The sequence below is a fragment of the Dermochelys coriacea genome, chromosome 1 (assembly GCF_009764565.3).
Source record: "Dermochelys coriacea isolate rDerCor1 chromosome 1, rDerCor1.pri.v4, whole genome shotgun sequence".
Classification (NCBI taxonomy): Eukaryota; Metazoa; Chordata; order Testudines; family Dermochelyidae; genus Dermochelys; species Dermochelys coriacea.
In genome coordinates this window covers 153,666,115-153,683,757 of record NC_050068.2, presented here as the reverse complement: position 1 = coordinate 153,683,757, position 17,643 = coordinate 153,666,115, and the positions used below count along the sequence as shown (strand labels likewise).

General features: G+C 44.3%; 1 long non-coding RNA gene across 1 annotated transcript; it reads right to left on the bottom strand.

Annotated features, from left to right (window-relative positions):
• Nucleotides 1-2,559: 2,559 nt before the first annotated feature.
• Nucleotides 2,560-16,827, bottom strand: LOC122458262. Its single transcript, XR_006278214.1, has 5 exons — nucleotides 16,596-16,827; nucleotides 6,574-6,663; nucleotides 6,020-6,145; nucleotides 4,179-5,408; nucleotides 2,560-3,397 (listed from the first exon to the last, which is right to left on the bottom strand). It is a non-coding gene; the product is annotated as an uncharacterized LOC122458262 (long non-coding RNA).
• Nucleotides 16,828-17,643: the final 816 nt, after the last annotated feature.

Below are 17,643 nucleotides of genomic sequence, written 5' to 3'. Positions count from 1 at the left end.
TTTCACAATGTAGATACACCCTTAGCTACAGATGCCATTGGGGGTGGGGAAGGCACATACAGCCACATCACCCATTTCACAGGGGTTCTTCCTCTACAAACACAGGGAAGGAGAGCATTCCCACCTCATCATAAACATAGGTTGACTTACTACTGTTATTTGTACTATCCCTATAACACCTGTGCATCAAAATCCTTTCTCTCCTATTCAAATGTGATTTGCAACCACCTCCTACCCCAAAATTCATAAACAGACTTCCCCCAACTTTCCCTAAAGTTGAAACCCTACAATTTGAAGTCCTCTCCTAGGATTAAACTCTAGCAGACTTGGGTACAAGCAAACAACCCTCCAAATGAATTGTACATAGCCCCTTTCACAGACATATAACCAACTATTTAAGGAGCAAAATCTCTGTTTTTAAGCAACATATTTACCATTCTTCTGCTTTGTTCCTCCATAAAGCTCTCCTAGCTGAATGTGTCTCAACAGAGTTAAAAAAGCATGTCTGTTTTCCCCCCAGATGTGTCTATTTATGTAATTTAAATGTTTGTAGGTGTGTCTCCATCACTGATGGTGCCTAAGATTAAAGGAAAACTGTTGGGTAGTTTAGAACCCAAATTTAGTGTTTAAAGGGGAAAGGGTTCTAGAAAACGTATTGTTAACAGATGTTTTAATTCATTTTCTTCTACATTTTGTTTGGATTTAAACTTCCCCCTACAATGTTTGCCACCTTGACACAGTAGCCTCCTTCGGCACCCAGCCCCCACTGAGCCCCAGCCACCTTCACCTGGACCCCCCCACAGATTCCGATTCCCCCTGAACCTCCCCAATGAATCCCTGTGCACCCAGATCCCCCTCCCCCCCACATCTGGACCCCACACTGAGCAGCCCACACCAAGACTGTCCCACACAGAACTCTCACCTCACATGTGGATCCCCCCACACTAACCCTTCCTCCATACTTGGATCCTGCCAGGCTAGCCCCATACCTGGATTGTGGGGCAGGGCTGGACATGCGTACAAGATTCTGTTCCTCTTGCTCGCTATCTTGGTGAACCTGGCATGGAGGGGTAGGGGACAGGCTTCAACAATACATTTGTTTGGTGTGTGTATTGAATGTGCTGAAGAAAACCATAATTACTGGACAGGGTCTGTTTTGTGCTGAGAAAACATCTTAGACTTGCTTTATTGAACAACAAAAGGTAGTAGCCCTCCCATCCCAGGAGAACAGGGTGTATTTCTTTCTAAAAATATAGGGAAAGAGAAAATCTGATCTACCAGTCTTTCTGAAAGACATATTTTGACATATGTCATATAAGGATTTCATTTCAGTTTAGTAAGATTAATAAATACAAAGTGGTTATTAAAAATGAGATTAACTCTGTGGCAAGTGATGCAAGCAGATCTGCTTTATGCAGGATACGTGTGCCATAAGGAGAACTTATGTGCAAGATAGAGATCTCAGTTTGGAGTGGGCTGAACAAATCTTGTTTTGTTGATGTTGCTTTCCCTTTTCTTCTCCTCCTGCATGTTTGCCTGGAGTTTGGGGAATAAACTGAAAGCTGAATTCAACTGAAGTTCATCTGATTTCAGGTCCTCGTACACAAATAGACCCAGGTTCATTCACTGGACACCCAAGTGGAGCAGTTATATGGAATCAATAGGGATGGAATCAATAGGTGTCTTTAGAAACATCATGGGGCTCTATAGCCTCTTCTAGTTCCCATAGAAAGAGCTAGAGGTCAAAGGGCAGGTCTACCCAAGAAATTTGCATCAGTGCAACTGCACTGATGTAGCTGTAGCATGTCTGGGGAGGATGCTTTAAGCCGATGAAAGAGAGAAGCTCTCCTGCCGACATAACGCTGTCTACACAGGGAAGGTTAGGGTCAATATAACTATGTCACTCGGGTTGGATTTTTCACATCCTTGAGTGATGTTGTTATACCTCAGTAAGGGTATAGTGTAGACCTTGCCAAAGACTCCTGTGCCTTCAGTGGGAATTAGATCAAGCACCTTGAGAAATTACTCTAAAAACCTATATCGAGGATATAATTTTCTATTACATTCTGTAGCAGAGATGGGCAAACAGGCCCACGGGCCACATCCAGCCCTTGAGTTCCCAGTCGGGGAGGCTAGTCCCCAGCCCCTCCCCACTGTCCCCACGCCGCCAGCACTCTGGCCTGCCACTTCTGCCGGGTGGCATGGCTGCGAGCTCCTGCCGCTCTGAGAGGCATGGTAAGGGAACGGGGAACAGTGGGGGGGTGGGGTTTGGATAAGAGACAGGGGGTTCTGGGGGGCAGTCAGGGGACAGGGAGCGGTTGGATGGGGTGGGGGGCAGGGGACAAGGAGCAGGGGGGATTGGATGGGTCAGGGGTTCTGAGGGGGGCAGGAAGTGGGAGGGGGTGGATAGGGGGCGGGGGCCAGGCTGTTGGGGAGGTACAGTCTTCCCTACCCGGCCCTCCATACAGTTTTGCACCCCAATGTGGCCCTCGGGCCAAAAAGTTTGCCTACCCCTGTTCTATAGGATGATGCAAAACATCTATGGAAAAGTGACTCTGTGACCTTTAAAAGTTTTAATTTAAGTAAAATATTACTCTTTTTTAAATTAGGTCCATCACATTATTTTACTATATCTAAAACCAAGAAAAGCTAACAGAAGGCAAAGACAATTGCGTCTACATTAAGATAAATACAGTATTTCTATATTAAGACAATGTTTATGTAACTCTAAAACCAGGGAGACATGATTCATAGTTACATGACAGTGCATCGTTCTGTTTATTCAATAATTTGTTTTTATGTTAATGTTGATTTTTAACTGGTAGCTAGTAAACATGGCAAATAATTAAGTTAAAATTTTAAAAAGGGTGACTACACAATGAACATAAATTGTATTTGTGATTTCAAGTACATTGTAATTTAACTACCACTAGCAATTGGTAAATCCAGAAATTAGACTGATTGATATTAAGCCCCTTGCCTCCTCAAATATAGAAGTCAAATTATGCCTATGATCCTCCTTACCCCACACAGCAAAGCAAGCAGAAAGGAGGTACTACATCCCCTCTAAGGGGAATGAGCATTTGTACTTTCACTATCCCCATTTCTTGGTGGTGGTGGCTGCTACGAATGGGAGAGATGACACCAAGCATTGATGCTAAAAGGCAAAAATTTGAAGAGGCTGGACTTGTTTGGATGCAAACTTCATTCTACAGGTAGTCTGCAACTCAGAATTGCAAACCAACAGGCACTTACCAACAGGGACTCGTGAGCACTATGACTTCATCTACTGAGAGAACATTCTAAAATTTGCAGTAATGTTGGATGAGGGCAAGCCAGTTGCCAGAACTGCTCTCAGGACAGTTTGGAGGATGTAAATGCAGCCCAGTCTCAAGATCTGCTGAAAAGAAAGGGCAAGGGTTATAGGAAATAACATCCGCCACCCTCTTTTTCAGCATCAGTGTGCTCATCCCATCCAGCCATCAACAGACATTTTGTTTCATTGTTCAAGGGCAATGTACCAGTTACTCTAGTTCTATCTGTTTCCCACCTTTTGTTTATAGATCACTTAACCCACTTCCTGTGTGCTTAGACCGACATAACATCGGATTGGTGGGTCTTAAGGATGGTGGAACTAGGATATGCCCTGTGATAGGTTCAGTCACAGAGATCCCTTTGGGACTGTCACCTGACGTGCTGAGATTACCTCTGAGCCCGTTTTCCCTGCCAGCTTGGGACTCCAGAACCCAGCCTTGTTGAGCCAGACATGCTAACCTGCTGCAACACAGACCCAGGTCTGAACCACGCCCCCAAAGCTGCAGACTTTAACTAAAAAACTGCTCAGCAGATTTCCTATCTCCAGCACCCGGACCCCAATGGGATCCAAACCCCAAATGAATACGTTTTACTCTGTATAAAGCTTATTCAGGGTAAACTCATAAATTGTCTGCCCTCTGTAACACTGATTGAGAGAGACACACAGCTGTTTGTTCCCCCACGTATTAATCACTTACTCTGGGTTCATTAATAAACAAAAGTGATTTTATTAAGTATAAAAACTAGGATTTAAATGGTTTTAAGTAATAGAAAGAACAAAGTAAGTCACCACGCAAAATAAAGCAAAAACACACAAGTCTAAGCCTAATACATTAAGAAACTGATTACAGGTAAAATTTCACCCTCAGAGATGTTCCAATAAGCTTCTTTCACAGACTAGACACCTTCCTAGTCTGGGCCCGATCCTTTCCCTGGTAGAGTCCTTGTTAGTTCCAGCAGACATCTTAGGTGGAAAGCAGGGGTGTTCTCAGGACTGGCCACCTCCTTTGTTCTGGCACAAGGCGAGAATCTTTTGTCTCTCTGGTTCCCCACCCCTCCGTCTAACTGGAAAAGTACCAGATTTAAGATGGATTCCAGTATCATGTAACATGGTCACATGTCACTGTAAGACCTCATTTTTCATTACCCACTGGCTGGCCCACACGTACACAGAAAGGCTTGCAGGTAAATAAACCATCTACAACCAATTGTCCTAGTCAATGGTAGCTATCAAAATTCTAAACCACCATTAATGGCCCACACTTTGCATAGTTACAATAGGACCTCAGAGTTATACTTCATATTTCTAGCTTCAGATACAAGGATGATACATGCATACAAATAGGATGAACACACTCAGTAAATTATAAGCTTTGTAATGATACCTTACAAGAGACCTTTTGCGTAAAGCATATTCCAGTTACATTATATTCACATTCATAAGCCTATTTTCATAAAACATGGAGTGCAATATCACATACCCTTCATTCAGTTCATTTCTACCTCTCCTTCCCACCCCCCTCTTCTCCACCACTCTCATGAGATCCTCCTTCTGCAAAAGGTTCAATTGCTTCTTCAGGCAGGAGCCATAGAAGAAGTCCCACTGGGCCTTGGGGGAAAGGCTTCTATTCTCACTAACTCCTTATCCCCAAAATAAAAGAAGGTCTCAGGTCTATTTTAGATCTAAGAGAGTTGAACAAATTCCTGAAGAAAATAAAATTCCACATGATTAGCCTAGCCTTGATTATTCCCTCCCTGAATAGTGGGACTGGTACATTCTCCTCAATTTAAAGGATGCTTATTTCCAGGTCGCAATACAATACAACCTTCGGAAGTTTCTCAGATTTGTGGCAAATGACTCCCATTGTCAGTTCACAGTGCTCCCATTTGGTCTCTCAGCTGCTCCTCGGGTGTTCACAAAGTGCCTGGCAGTGGTGGCAGCACATCTACAACAATCGGGAGTTCATGTGTTCCTGTCCTTGGACTACTGGTTGATGAGAGATTGGTGTGAGGCTCAGGTGCTATCCACTGTATCCGCCATCCTGTCCACATTCGACGTCCTGGAGCTTCTCATAAATTGGAGCAAGTCAATTCTAAAACCGGTACAGGGGATAGAGTTTATTGGAGCAATCTTAGACTCCACAAAGGCCAAGGCTTTGCTACCACAATCCAGATTCCAAACAGTACAAGGCTTGGTGCTGCAACTGAAAGCATATCTTCTCACCATGGCATGCAGCTGTCTCAGTCTCTTGGGTCACATGGCAGCATTGTACCTATGTGGTTCGACACACCAGGCTGCATTTCATTAATCTGCATGCATGGCTAGTATTGGTGTATGTCCCAAATCGTCATCATTTGGACAAAGTGGTTTAGATGCCCTTGTCAGTTTTGTCATCCATGGATTGGTGGATACCCCTCTGAAAGCCTGTGTGAGGATCCCCTTTATCCCCCTGCTACCAACCCTAACTCTAGTCACAGATGCATCAGCCCTGGGCTGGGGGGCTCATATGGGGTCCCTGCAGACTCAAGGTCTCTGGTCATCTCAGGATCTAATGGTTTATGACTAGCCTATTCAGCTTTCCTCCCACATATAGTAGGAAAGAACTTTTTAATTCTAACAGACAACTCTACAACTATGTTTTACATAGACAGGGAGGAGCACGTCGGCACAGTTATGCCAGAGGCAATTCACCTCGCTGCTTACCTTCCAAGGAAGCAGAACACGTTGGTGGATCAACTGACCAAGACCTTCGCTGAACTCCACCAGTGATCTTTACTCCCAGATATTGCCAGATCCATCTTCCAGCTCTGGGGGACTTCCCAAGTGTACCTATTTGCAACAAAATCCAACAGAAAATGCCATCAGTTTTGTTCCCAGGGCGGTCTTAGCCCAGGCTTACTGACAAATGCTTTTCTGCTACTCTGGAGCGACCCACTCCTTCCCTCCAGTTCCCTGGCTGCTCAGAGTGTTGTTCAAAGTCAAACAAAACCATGTGCATCTCATCCTTATAGCACCAGCGTGGCCCCAACAACACTGGCACTCGAACCTACTGTACTTCTCAATCAAGTCTCTGTTGTCTCTCACACTGGAGCCAAACATGATTTCTCAGGATCATGGCTGCCTGCTCCATCCCAACCTGCGAGCCCTCCACCTGACAGTATGAATGTTTCATGATTAATACCTTTGGAGAAATCCTGTTCTAAGAATGTTCAGAATGTGTTTCTGAATAGTAGAAAACCCTCAACTGGGGCACGTACCTGGCTAAATGGAAGTGCTTCTCCATTTGGTCCTGTCAGAAAGGTGTATTCTTACACCATTCACCCTTGAACCTCATATTGGACTATCTCCTGTGTAAAGAAAAGGAGTACTTGTGGCACCTTAGAGACTAACAAATTTATTAGAGCATAAGCTTTCGTGAGCTACAGCTCACTTCATCGGATGCATTTGGTGGAAAAAACAGAGGAGAGATTTATATACACACACACAGAGAACATGAAACAATGGGTTTATCATACACACTGTAAGGAGAGTGATCACTTAAGATAAGTCATCACCAACAGCAGGGGGGGGAAGGAGGAAAACCTTTCATGGTGACAAGCAGGTAGGCTAATTCCAGCAGTTAACAAGAATATCAGAGGAACAGTGGGGGGTGGGGTGGGAGGGAGAAATACCATGGGGAAATAGTTTTACTTTGTGTAATGACTCATCCATTCCCAGTCTCTATTCAAGCCTAAGTTAATTGTATCCAGTTTGCAAATTAATTCCAATTCAGCAGTCTCTCGTTGGAGTCTGTTTTTGAAGCTTTTTTGTTGAAGGATAGCCACTCTTAGGTCTGTGATCGAGTGACCAGAGAGATTGAAGTGTTCTCCAACTGGTTTTTGAATGTTATAATTCTTGACGTCTGATTTGTGTCCATTCATTCTTTTACGTAGAGACTGTCCAGTTTGGCCAATGTACATGGCAGAGGGGCATTGCTGGCACATGATGGCATATATCACATTGGTAGATGCACAGGTGAACGAGCCTCTGATAGTGTGGCTGATGTGATTAGGCCCTATGATGGTATCCCCTGAATAGATATGTGGACAGAGTTGGCAACGGGCTTTGTTGCAAGGATAGGTTCCTGGGTTAGTGGTTCTGTTGTGTGGTGTGTGGTTGCTGGTGAGTATTTGCTTCAGATTGGGGGGCTGTCTGTAAGCAAGGACTGGTCTGTCTCCCAAGATCTGAGAGAGCGATGGCTCGTCCTTCAGGATAGGTTGTAGATCCTTGATGATGCGTTGGAGAGGTTTTAGTTGGGGGCTGAAGGTGATGGCTAGTGGCGTTCTGTTGTTTTCTTTGTTGGGCCTGTCCTGTAGTAGGTGACTTCTGGGTACTCTTCTGGCTCTGTCAATCTGTGTGTAAAACATCAGAGTTTGGCGATTAGCTCTATAAGAATACATCTGGCAGCTAGTTCAGCATGCCATACCTCAGTGGATAATAGATCCCTTTTTCTCAAACCTATCATACCAGATTCCTAAATGGATTGGTCAGATTGTACCCACATGTGCAAGATCCTATACCTCCTTGGGATCTGAACTTGGTCCTAGCAAAGTTGATGGGACCACCATTTGAACCCCTTGCAACTTGCTCTCTGCTCCACCTCTCTATGAAGGTAGCATTTTTATTTGCCATTATCTCAGTCAGAAGGGTGGGCGATTTGGGAGCCCTAGCATTAGCGTCTCCTTATACAGTTTTCCATAAGGATAGAGTTTATCTTCGCCCTCACACAAAATTTCACATGATGGTAATCTCTAATTTTCATGTTAACTGGGCAGGCTATTCGTTGACGTTCTTCCAAAACCCCCATACATATGGAGATGAGGAGAGACTTCATTCACTGCATGTGAAAAGGGCTTTAACTTTCTACCTGACGCATAGTAAGTCATTTAGATCCTCCATGCAGTTATTTGTTGTGGACAGAGCTAAGGGCCAACCAGTTTCCACTCAGATAATCTCATCTTGATTATCTGGATCTCTTCATGCATTCTTTTATGCTACTAATTGGCTAATATAACCCCGCCAGCTAGAGTACTGGCATATTCTACTTGCTTTCAGGCATCTTCAGTAGTTTTCTTGGTGCATGTATTGATCATAGACATTTGTGAAGTAGCAACTTGGTCATTGGTCCACACTTTTGCTTCTCATTATGCCAGTTCCCATCAGTGTAGGGACGATGCCAATTTCAGGCAGGTTGTCCTTTAATCAGTGATGAACTGCCAAAATCTTAACAACCGGTTCCCTATAAAAAGTTCTGATTTAAGGGATGTGCCCCAGTATGTATTTTTTGTACCAACAGGGTTACCATTTGTCCGTATTTTCTGGCGGCAATTTAAGAACCAAAAAGCGTGACCTGTCAGGGAAAATATGGATGTATGTTAACCCTGCCTAAAGTTCTTTTTTAAAAAGATGGGCCTGAACTAGAAATGAGCTCCATTTCACATGTGTGGGTCCCCGCCACTCCGTGGGGGTGTGCTAGGGTGACCAGTTTTCAGAGTAGCAGCCGTGTTAGTCTGTATTCGCAAAAAGAAAAGGAGTACTTGTGGCACCTTAGAGACTAACAAATTTACTAAATTAGTTAATAAGTTAGTCTCTAAGGTGCCACAAGTACTCCTTTTCTTTCTAGGGTGACCAGTTGTCCTGATTTTATAGGGACAGTCCCGATTTTGGGGTCTTTTTCTTATATAAGCTCCTATTACCCCCCCGCCCCCTGTCCTGATTTTTCACACTTGCTGTCTGGTCACCCTAGGGTGTGCACATGTGTGGGTCCCAGCTGCTCCCTGCCCCCCCTCATTGAAGCAGGTGTGCAGGGTTACTGCCCTGGGAACTGCAGGGCAGGGGCTATGGAGCTGGCTGGAGACAGGGGCGTGGGGCAGGGCTAGCTGGAGGCAGGGGGTGCAGGGCTGGCTGTGGGCAGGGCAAGGGGTGCGGAGCTGGCTGGAGACAGGAGGGTGCGGGGTTGGCTGGAGGCAAGGGAGTGTGGGGCTGGCTGGAGACAGGGCAGGGGCTGACTGGAGGTGGGGGCTGGCCGCAGGCAGGGCAGGGGGTGCGGCAGCGGCTGGCTGCAGGCAGGGGGTGCGGGGGTGGCTGGAGGCAGGGGCTGGCTGCGGGCAGGGTAGGGGATGCGGGGGTGGCTGGAGGCAGGGCAGGGGGTTGTTGGAGACGGGGGCTGGCTGCATGCAGGGGGTTCGGGGGAGGCTGGAGACAGGGACTGGCTGCGGGCAGGGTGGTGGGTGCTCATGGGGAGAGCAGCTAGGAGCAGCCTGAGCAGCAGGACACAGCCCAGGCCCAGCAGAGCAGCCGGGGACCCACCAGGCAGCATCGGGAGCTACAGGGCCAGGAGAGCAGCAGCAGCAACAGGGCTCGTGCCCAGGGCCAAGCGGTAGCCCAGGTGGCTCCTGCAGCACAGCGCCCCCGGTGGCCGGAGGAGGAATTACATCACTTCCCGGCTGGAGCCCATCAAAGCCTCAGCGCCCCCTGCAGGGAAGTGGGTTAACAACCGGTTCTAAAACTGCTTCAAAATTTAACAACCGGTGCGAACCAGCTCCAGCTCACCGGTGCCTATAATCACTGTTCAGTTAGAAGCTGAGCCCACCTCCATGTTTGTCTGTTTGTAATCACCAACAGTAGAATGGACATGTGCAAAGACTCAAGAAAAACTGGTTACCTACCTTCCTATAACTGTTGTTCTTTGAGATGTGTTGCACATGTCCATTACATGATCTGTCCTTTTTCCTCTCTCTGTTTGAGTCTATGCAGTACAAAGGAACTGAGAAGGGTTCTGGTCGACTCTGCCCTTTTATACCAGCACACAGTGATGTGTGGTGACAGAAGGTGCTTGAGCCACCCTGATGGGTATTGTTGAGGAAAAGAGTTGTCTGACAACTGAGTACGAGGCATGCAACTACAGTGGAATGGACATGTGCAACACAACACAAAGAACAACAGTTACAGAAAGGTAGGTAACCATTTTTTATTTAATACAAAATGGAATATTTCCAACAGGAGAGAGTGAGAGAAGCCCACCCCAGAATACCTAATAGCATGCTGGTTTGGACACTCACCTGAGCTGCAAGAGACCAGGGCTCAAGTCTCTGCTCCAAATCAAGCAGTGCTGGGATTTCAATCTGTGCCTCCCACATTCCAGATGAGCACCCTATCCAATGGGCTGTTGTTGGTCTTGCTGTTTTTTTCACAAGAAAGGGCTGGTTTAGGTTCCCTACTCTAGGAGAGCATTCACAGCTCAGAATCCCAAGCAGAACAAGGCACCTCCCTCCAGTCCATTGGTCAGGAACCTAAATATCTTTGAGGATTTGGTCCTGTGCCCTGCCCCTGTCTTCTGCATTTCATTCCTGGTTAACTTAGGTACACCCTGCTCATCTTGGCTTCTGAGACTTCCTTTCTTGGATGCCTAACTCTGGTCATACAATGCAAGGAGAGCCTGGGTGCCTCACTCAAGGCTGAGAATTCCACCAGGCAGCAGAGCACATTAGGGATTAGATATTGCAATACTTAAGTACCTTTGTGAATCTAGCCCTTTATGTATAGCCAGTCACTCAGGCTGCAATCCTGCAAGCTGCTCTGTACATAACATGGGGTCTGCCCAGGTGGAACTGTCCGCAGCATTATTAGCATCAGTTTCCCCTGTTATTTTTATGGGATTTTCACACAGCAACAGGGAAAAAATAAGAAAATATGATTGTCCAACCACAAAAAGTAGCAAGGCGGGATCAGGAGAAGGGGTAGTTCATGAAGCTGCTTTTGATTTTGGTTTTTAATTGACTAGATTTAAAGTTGATAGTTTTAAGTGCAATGTAAAAACTAAATAAATAACATAAATTATTACCATTTTTTTTAAAGTTCTTCCAGCGTGAATAATTGGTTGAGCTTATGAGGCCTTAAACTAAATTCAAAGGCATTTCTTTGTTCATCTGAATCATGATAACATTTGAATACCATGTCCAATCAACTGCAAAATTTCAGGGAATATTCAAGGCATCATTGGGCAGAATTTTATTGATTTAGGGGAAAATGGGAAGAAGTGGGAGCACACAGAGCCCAGACACTGGGTTAGAGCCATCAGCCTCAACCAGACTGATCACAGAATCCAGTTGAGGCAGCCATTACCACCTTCCACAGTAACAATACCCCCATCTCAAATACTGACACCCTGAATGACTGATCTCAGAGCCAGAAACAAAAGAAATGACAGTCGGGTGTGATGTGGTATACGAACTCCCCACTCGACAACCAGGGGTTAAGGAGCTGCTCTGGGCTTAGCCTGCCAGACCTGCAAGGCATGCACAGGCTGGAGGAGAAGATTAAAAAGGGAGCAGAGCAGCTCACTTGTGGGTATACCTGGGAAGAGGACAGACTGTCAACCCTTAGCCCCTGAGCAAAGGACTGACTGAATGCAGGAGCTTCCCAGACAACCACTGCCTGAAGCCATCCCTGAGGGAAATGAGGGCCAGACTCGACGTACCCTGAGCGGGATTCATTCCCCTCCATCTCTTACTAATTCAGTTTATTTACATTAATTCCCCCAGCTTTTTGTTCACAGACAACCCTGGAAGAGGAGAGACTTTTAAGTGACCTGGTCAGAGGGCAAGTCACAGGAAGACGCATGTTGCCGCAGAAGTGGATCAGCTATTAGTGTGAGACCTGCAGTGGAGAGAGAGCTGCTATGTCATGCCTGGCCACACAGAAGCACCAGCAGTGTGTGGACCCCTTCATGGGGGCACACAAAGTCACTGCGTAGGGGGAGGGGAACAATGGAAGGGGGTATATAGAGTTCCTGATGTGATTTTATGCTTTGTTGTGTCTGGATCATCTGCTATATGAGATCTCACTCTGACACAAATTTAATTAACAATTTCCAGCTTTATTGTGGCTGCTTACAACATGGCTTCTTCAGCCTCATAGCTTCTCAGACAGTTCCCCAGGAGGTGTCGCTTCCAAACAGTTTCCCACAGAAAACAATATGCTGCCTGAAAGGGGCTGCTAGCTTTCATATTGTTACATCCGTTCTCTTTAAAAGAAAACTGTCTAGCACCTGACCCCAGCAATAACTGATAATGTAATCTAACATACTCCTTTCTGATGCTGACCATTCTTGCAGTTACTGCATTCATCACCTTACGAGTTTGTTTAGCTATATAACTGTCCAACTGGGAAGTCCATCACACAAAATCCCTCAGATGAGCATGTCTTTTAACAATCTGCCCTCCTCTAGTACAGTGTGGTTCACTGATACCGCCTTGGTGCTGTCTTCCTCCTGTCTGGTCAACTACAGTCTCTAGGCTTGGTGTTACTGGAGTCTCCACCAAAAGACCCTCTTCTTCCTGTTTTTCTTTTGGTAGGCCTCTGACACTGTCCTCTTCTACAACTCCGGCTTGGGATTCTCCTGCAGTAGAACACTAGCATGTGATGTCTGTATTGTCCTTAGAGGTTTCTTTTGTTTTCTTGAGGTGCCTACAGTTTCACCTCACTATCTGTCCATTGTTCATGTTGACTAGATGAAACCTGTGATTTCCTGCTTGCACCACTGTAGCTTTGTCCTAGAACTTGTCCTGTTTTGTTAATGGTTGAATATGCTCTTTGTCATCTGACTCCAGATCTGGCAGATCTGTTATAGTAAAACACTTGTCTTTTTCTGTTGGTTCCTCCATAGTCGCCAAGGGAAGCACCGCAGTACCCAAGCTCTAACAACCTTCTGCTTGTCGGCAAGAGTGTCTTCGTTCTCTGGCTCATCAGTCTTTGGGACTGGTACAATTTAGATCTTGTGAGGGAGTATTCCTATGATCTAGCAGTGCTAAGTATGGGTCAGCAGCTGCAGTTTTTGCTTTTCTCAACAGTTACTTTAGCAGTTTTTACTGCTGAATCTACTGTTGCTTTGAGGATACCCCGGTGAAGATGTTATGTGATCAAAATCCCAGTTCTTACTGAACTTCTGGAACTCTTCTGAAACAAACTGTGGTCTGTTATCAGAAAACACGATACCTGGTATGCGATTCCATGCAAAGTGTGCTTTTCTTTTCCGTATGACTGTTCTGGGTCCTATGTTTGGTAAATAGTCTATCTCCCAGAAACTGGAAAAATAGTCCACAATGATCATGTATCCTTCATCCCCAAAGGTAAAACAAATCCACTCCCATCATTGCCCATGGTCTTTCTGGAACTTTTTGTTGCCAGAGGGTCTCTTTTGTTTGACAGTCTTCCCAGGATCTGTATACATCACACTTTTCCATGAATATCCATAAATTGCTCATTCATTTCTGGCCAGTGTAAAGTCTCTCTGGCTCACTTTAAGCAACCTTCAATTCCCAGATTGTGATGAATGAACTTTGTGCATAATCTCATTCTTTAGAGCTGCTGAAATAACTACTCTTTTTCCCTGATATATAACATCATCCGTACACACAATTTGTCTCTCTACTGAAAGAATGGTGTTACCTCTCTAAGTACTTGGTCTTTTGTCCCTCACCATCCTTGTGGGATCATGAGTTTCAATGTCTGCAGCATTCTCTCTTGCACTGTATCTCTATGTATATCTCGCAGCCTTTCTTCCAAGATAGGTAGGTACTGTACCATATTTATTTTCTCCCTCTCTGTCTCTGCAGATCCTTCCTTACTGGGTTCTGGCAAGTATTCATGGGCCTAAGATGTGCACCAAAATCAAGTCTCTGCCTGAGCAATACTTGATCTGTATGTCGTACATCTGCAGTCCTATCATTATCTGCTGTAAGCACTTTGCTACACTGAGTAATGGCTTTCATCCAAATGCTTTTGAGAGGTGTATGGTCAGATCATGTATCCACAGTGCAACTGTAAGTATATTGGTGATTTTTTTCCATTCCAAAGAGTATTGCTAACAACTCTTTTTCAATTTGAGCATAGCCCTTCTCTGTCACAGACAATGCTGTGCTTGTAATCACAACAGTTTGTCCTCCTTGCAACAATGTAGCCTGACACCCCAACTCGGATGCATCACATTGCAGCATTAGGGGTTTCTCTGTATTGTCATATTTCAGAATGAGAGCCTCCCCAATCATCTATTTTACTTTCTGGAATGCTTGCTTGTGTTGGTCTATCCATTCTCATAAGGTGTTTTCATGTGTCAGCTGTCTCAGGATTTCGCAGCTCTCAGACAGATGGTTGAAAAGCTTTACCATATAATTGGCATTGCCAGGAATTTTTGGACTCCTCTAACATTGCTGGGTCTTGGTATTTCTCTAATTGCCCTCACTTTCTCAGGGTCTACTTTCAGGCCTTTGGAGGTCAACAAATGTCCAATCTGTGGCACCTTGGTTATGGTCAACCTGAGCTTGCTAAGTTCAATTTAATATTCTTTTTTATGTATCACTTTAAAAATTGTAGTAATTTGTAATCATGATCTCGTTGCATTTGTTCTGGATTGTTACCCTCTCCCACTATCAGCACATCGTCTGCTATTGTCCGGATTCCCATCAAGTCCTCCAATGCTTGGGTCAGTCTGCTCTGGAATACCTCTGTCTCGGACTGATTCCCACTAGCATCTTTAACTATTGATTGGTATCTCCCAAATGGAGTTGGTTGTAAGTAATGTGATTCTTCATCCAGTTCAATATCCCAGAATCTCTTTTTTATATTGCATACTATAAAAAGTCTCGCTTTAGACAGATTTGGTAATATCAGTCCTCAACTGTCCTCAATAATGGTCCTCAATTGTCGGCAGAGGGAAATGCTCCCATTTCAAAGCTTCATTTAAAAGCTTTGGGTCTATGCATATTTTCAGTTTTCCAGATGGTTTTCTTACCGCCATGAGACTGCTTATCCAGTCTGTGATCTTCTCTACTGGCCGTATGATTCCATGGGCTCAGCAGTTCCTCATTTAATGGCTGTAGTAATGCACTGGGTACTTTTTTCTTTTTGGTGATTTAAATGGCTTCACGCTGGTGTCAGTCTCTATTTTATACAAAGCATCTAACTGTCCGTCTCCCTGAAACATACTTGTATGTGCCCTCTATATCATCTTCTGGGCCCAGGTAATACCATCCAAGGTATCTTCAGTTACCCTGCTATCCGCTTGCATTATGTTCTGGAACTGTACTTTTATCAGGTTCATGGCTTGGGCATCCTCGCTGCGCAGAAGTGGTACTGCTGTCTCACCATCTATGACCACAAAATCCAGTCTGTATTTCTTTTTGTTCCTTGGATTTCTTAATTAAATTTTACATTTTCCCATGGGCTTTAATGTGGTATGATTGTACATTGTTAACAACTGGTTAGTCTCTTCCAATCATATGTCTGGGTTCACCAGATTGATTGGGATAATGTTACAATTTGCACTACAATCTAATTGAAATCGTATCACTTTCTTTCCGAGTAGCATGACTGCATACAACTGTTTCTGGTGCTTATTAGGTCGGTCTCCTTTCACTGTGTTTACCCGCTATTCAGTCACCTACATAACGTCCTCATACTCAATATTGTTCTCTTCAGTTACTCTGGATTTGTTTTTCTTTTCTCTGGACATACACATGGCTGCAAAATGATTAAATTTGTCATAGATGTGGCATTTTTTCTCATAAGTCAGACACTTATTTTTGTTCTATCTCACATGTTTTCTCCCACAGTATTTGCATGTGCCTGTACTGTTGTTATCTACTAATGTTGTATCTGTTTTTTATTTCTCTTATGTACTGTGTGGGCAGTTTCTGCTGCCTGCCTTTCCAGACTTCTAATCCTCTTTTGTATAGCTCTGCAGCCCTACATATTTCCAAGTTTCTCCCCAAAATCAAGTCAGCTTCCCTCAGCAACTGCTCTCATACTTGCGAGTTTCATCCCACATGCTGTCCAATCTCTTATTAATGAATTTTTAAAAAATTCCAAAATTAGAACTGGCTGCTAACACTTTTAAATCAATGCTGCACTCATCTATACTCTCTGCAACTGCTTCTTGGGGTTTCAGTGAATATCAAAACAGCCGGTTATTCCTTTTAAGGTGCGTTGAGCTTCGGGAATTTCCATGCACAAAGTCTCACCTATCTTTCTCCCTCTTTTTCCAATATTGTAATAAAACAGTTTCATTTTCACAGCATCCTCTATCTGCCAGAGCAATAACTACATAGAGGTTAAAATTCCTCTTTTCAGCTCTTCCATGCCTGAGCTAAATTCTTAGCTTGCAGATTTAATGTCCCTGAAGCATTCAGACTCTCCATTTTCTGTTATTAGCCTTTTCTCGTAAGACAAGCCATGTACTCACAGAAGTATTCTGCCCTCTGCCGTGAAGCTCTGAATGTTCTCTCCTACTGTTTTGGATTTAATTACCACTGCCACCGTGTTTTATGCTTTGTGTCTGGTTCATTTGCATTTTAAGATCTCACTCTGTCACAAGGTTCATTTACAAACTCCAGCTTTATTGTTGCTGCTTACATCAGGCTTCTTGTGCTTCATGGCTTCTCAGACTGTTTCCTAGGAGGTTTTGCTTTCAAACAGTTTCCCCCAGGAAACAATATGCTGCCTGATAGTGTCTGCTGGCACTTGCATATTGTTACAGAGGGAAAGGGTGGCATATAGAGTCCTGGGAATCAGGGGAACACACAGAACCCCTGGCATGGAGGATTCTAGTTGGTGCCAGTTGGGATGGTGTTTTGTGATATGGACAGCTGACCAGTAGCAACAGAACTGAGACAATTAATTTATTTCACATAAGTCACCAGTCTTCAGAAACTCAATTTCAAATCCATTTGTTTTAACAGTTAAGGATAATGAGATCCTGTGGCTCCATGGGTTTCAGCTCACTGAATTTCCATCTTTTGAAAATGTGGCTCTTAATAATAGGAATCTTTTTATCAAGAGGTGCTTAGCCATCTCAAAGGAAATTTGATGTCAATTGATACTTTAAAAAAAATTATTTTGACATCACAGCACATCTATAACTTCTTTAGACCCATTACACTGTGAATGGAAGCATTACCACTTGTCCATCTGTGTTGATATAATAGTTGGTTTGCCCCTTTGCAGATATGAGATATAATTAAGGTTTCATAATGGAAGATTTGACAGGCCATAACCTATCCCCTGCCTCATAATTTGTAATAGCCTAAAGGTCTCTGATATATTACCTTCATTTGTTACCCTTGTCACCAGGGAGTTATTTATACATTAAACCTTTTTTATACAGAATACTACACGCTGCCCTGTTAAAGATTCTTCCTGCAGGAAGAGATGTTGCAACTACCAGGTCAAGAGTTTATTTTGCCACCACATTACAGCTATCGATCTGTGAACCTGTCTACACTACTACAGAA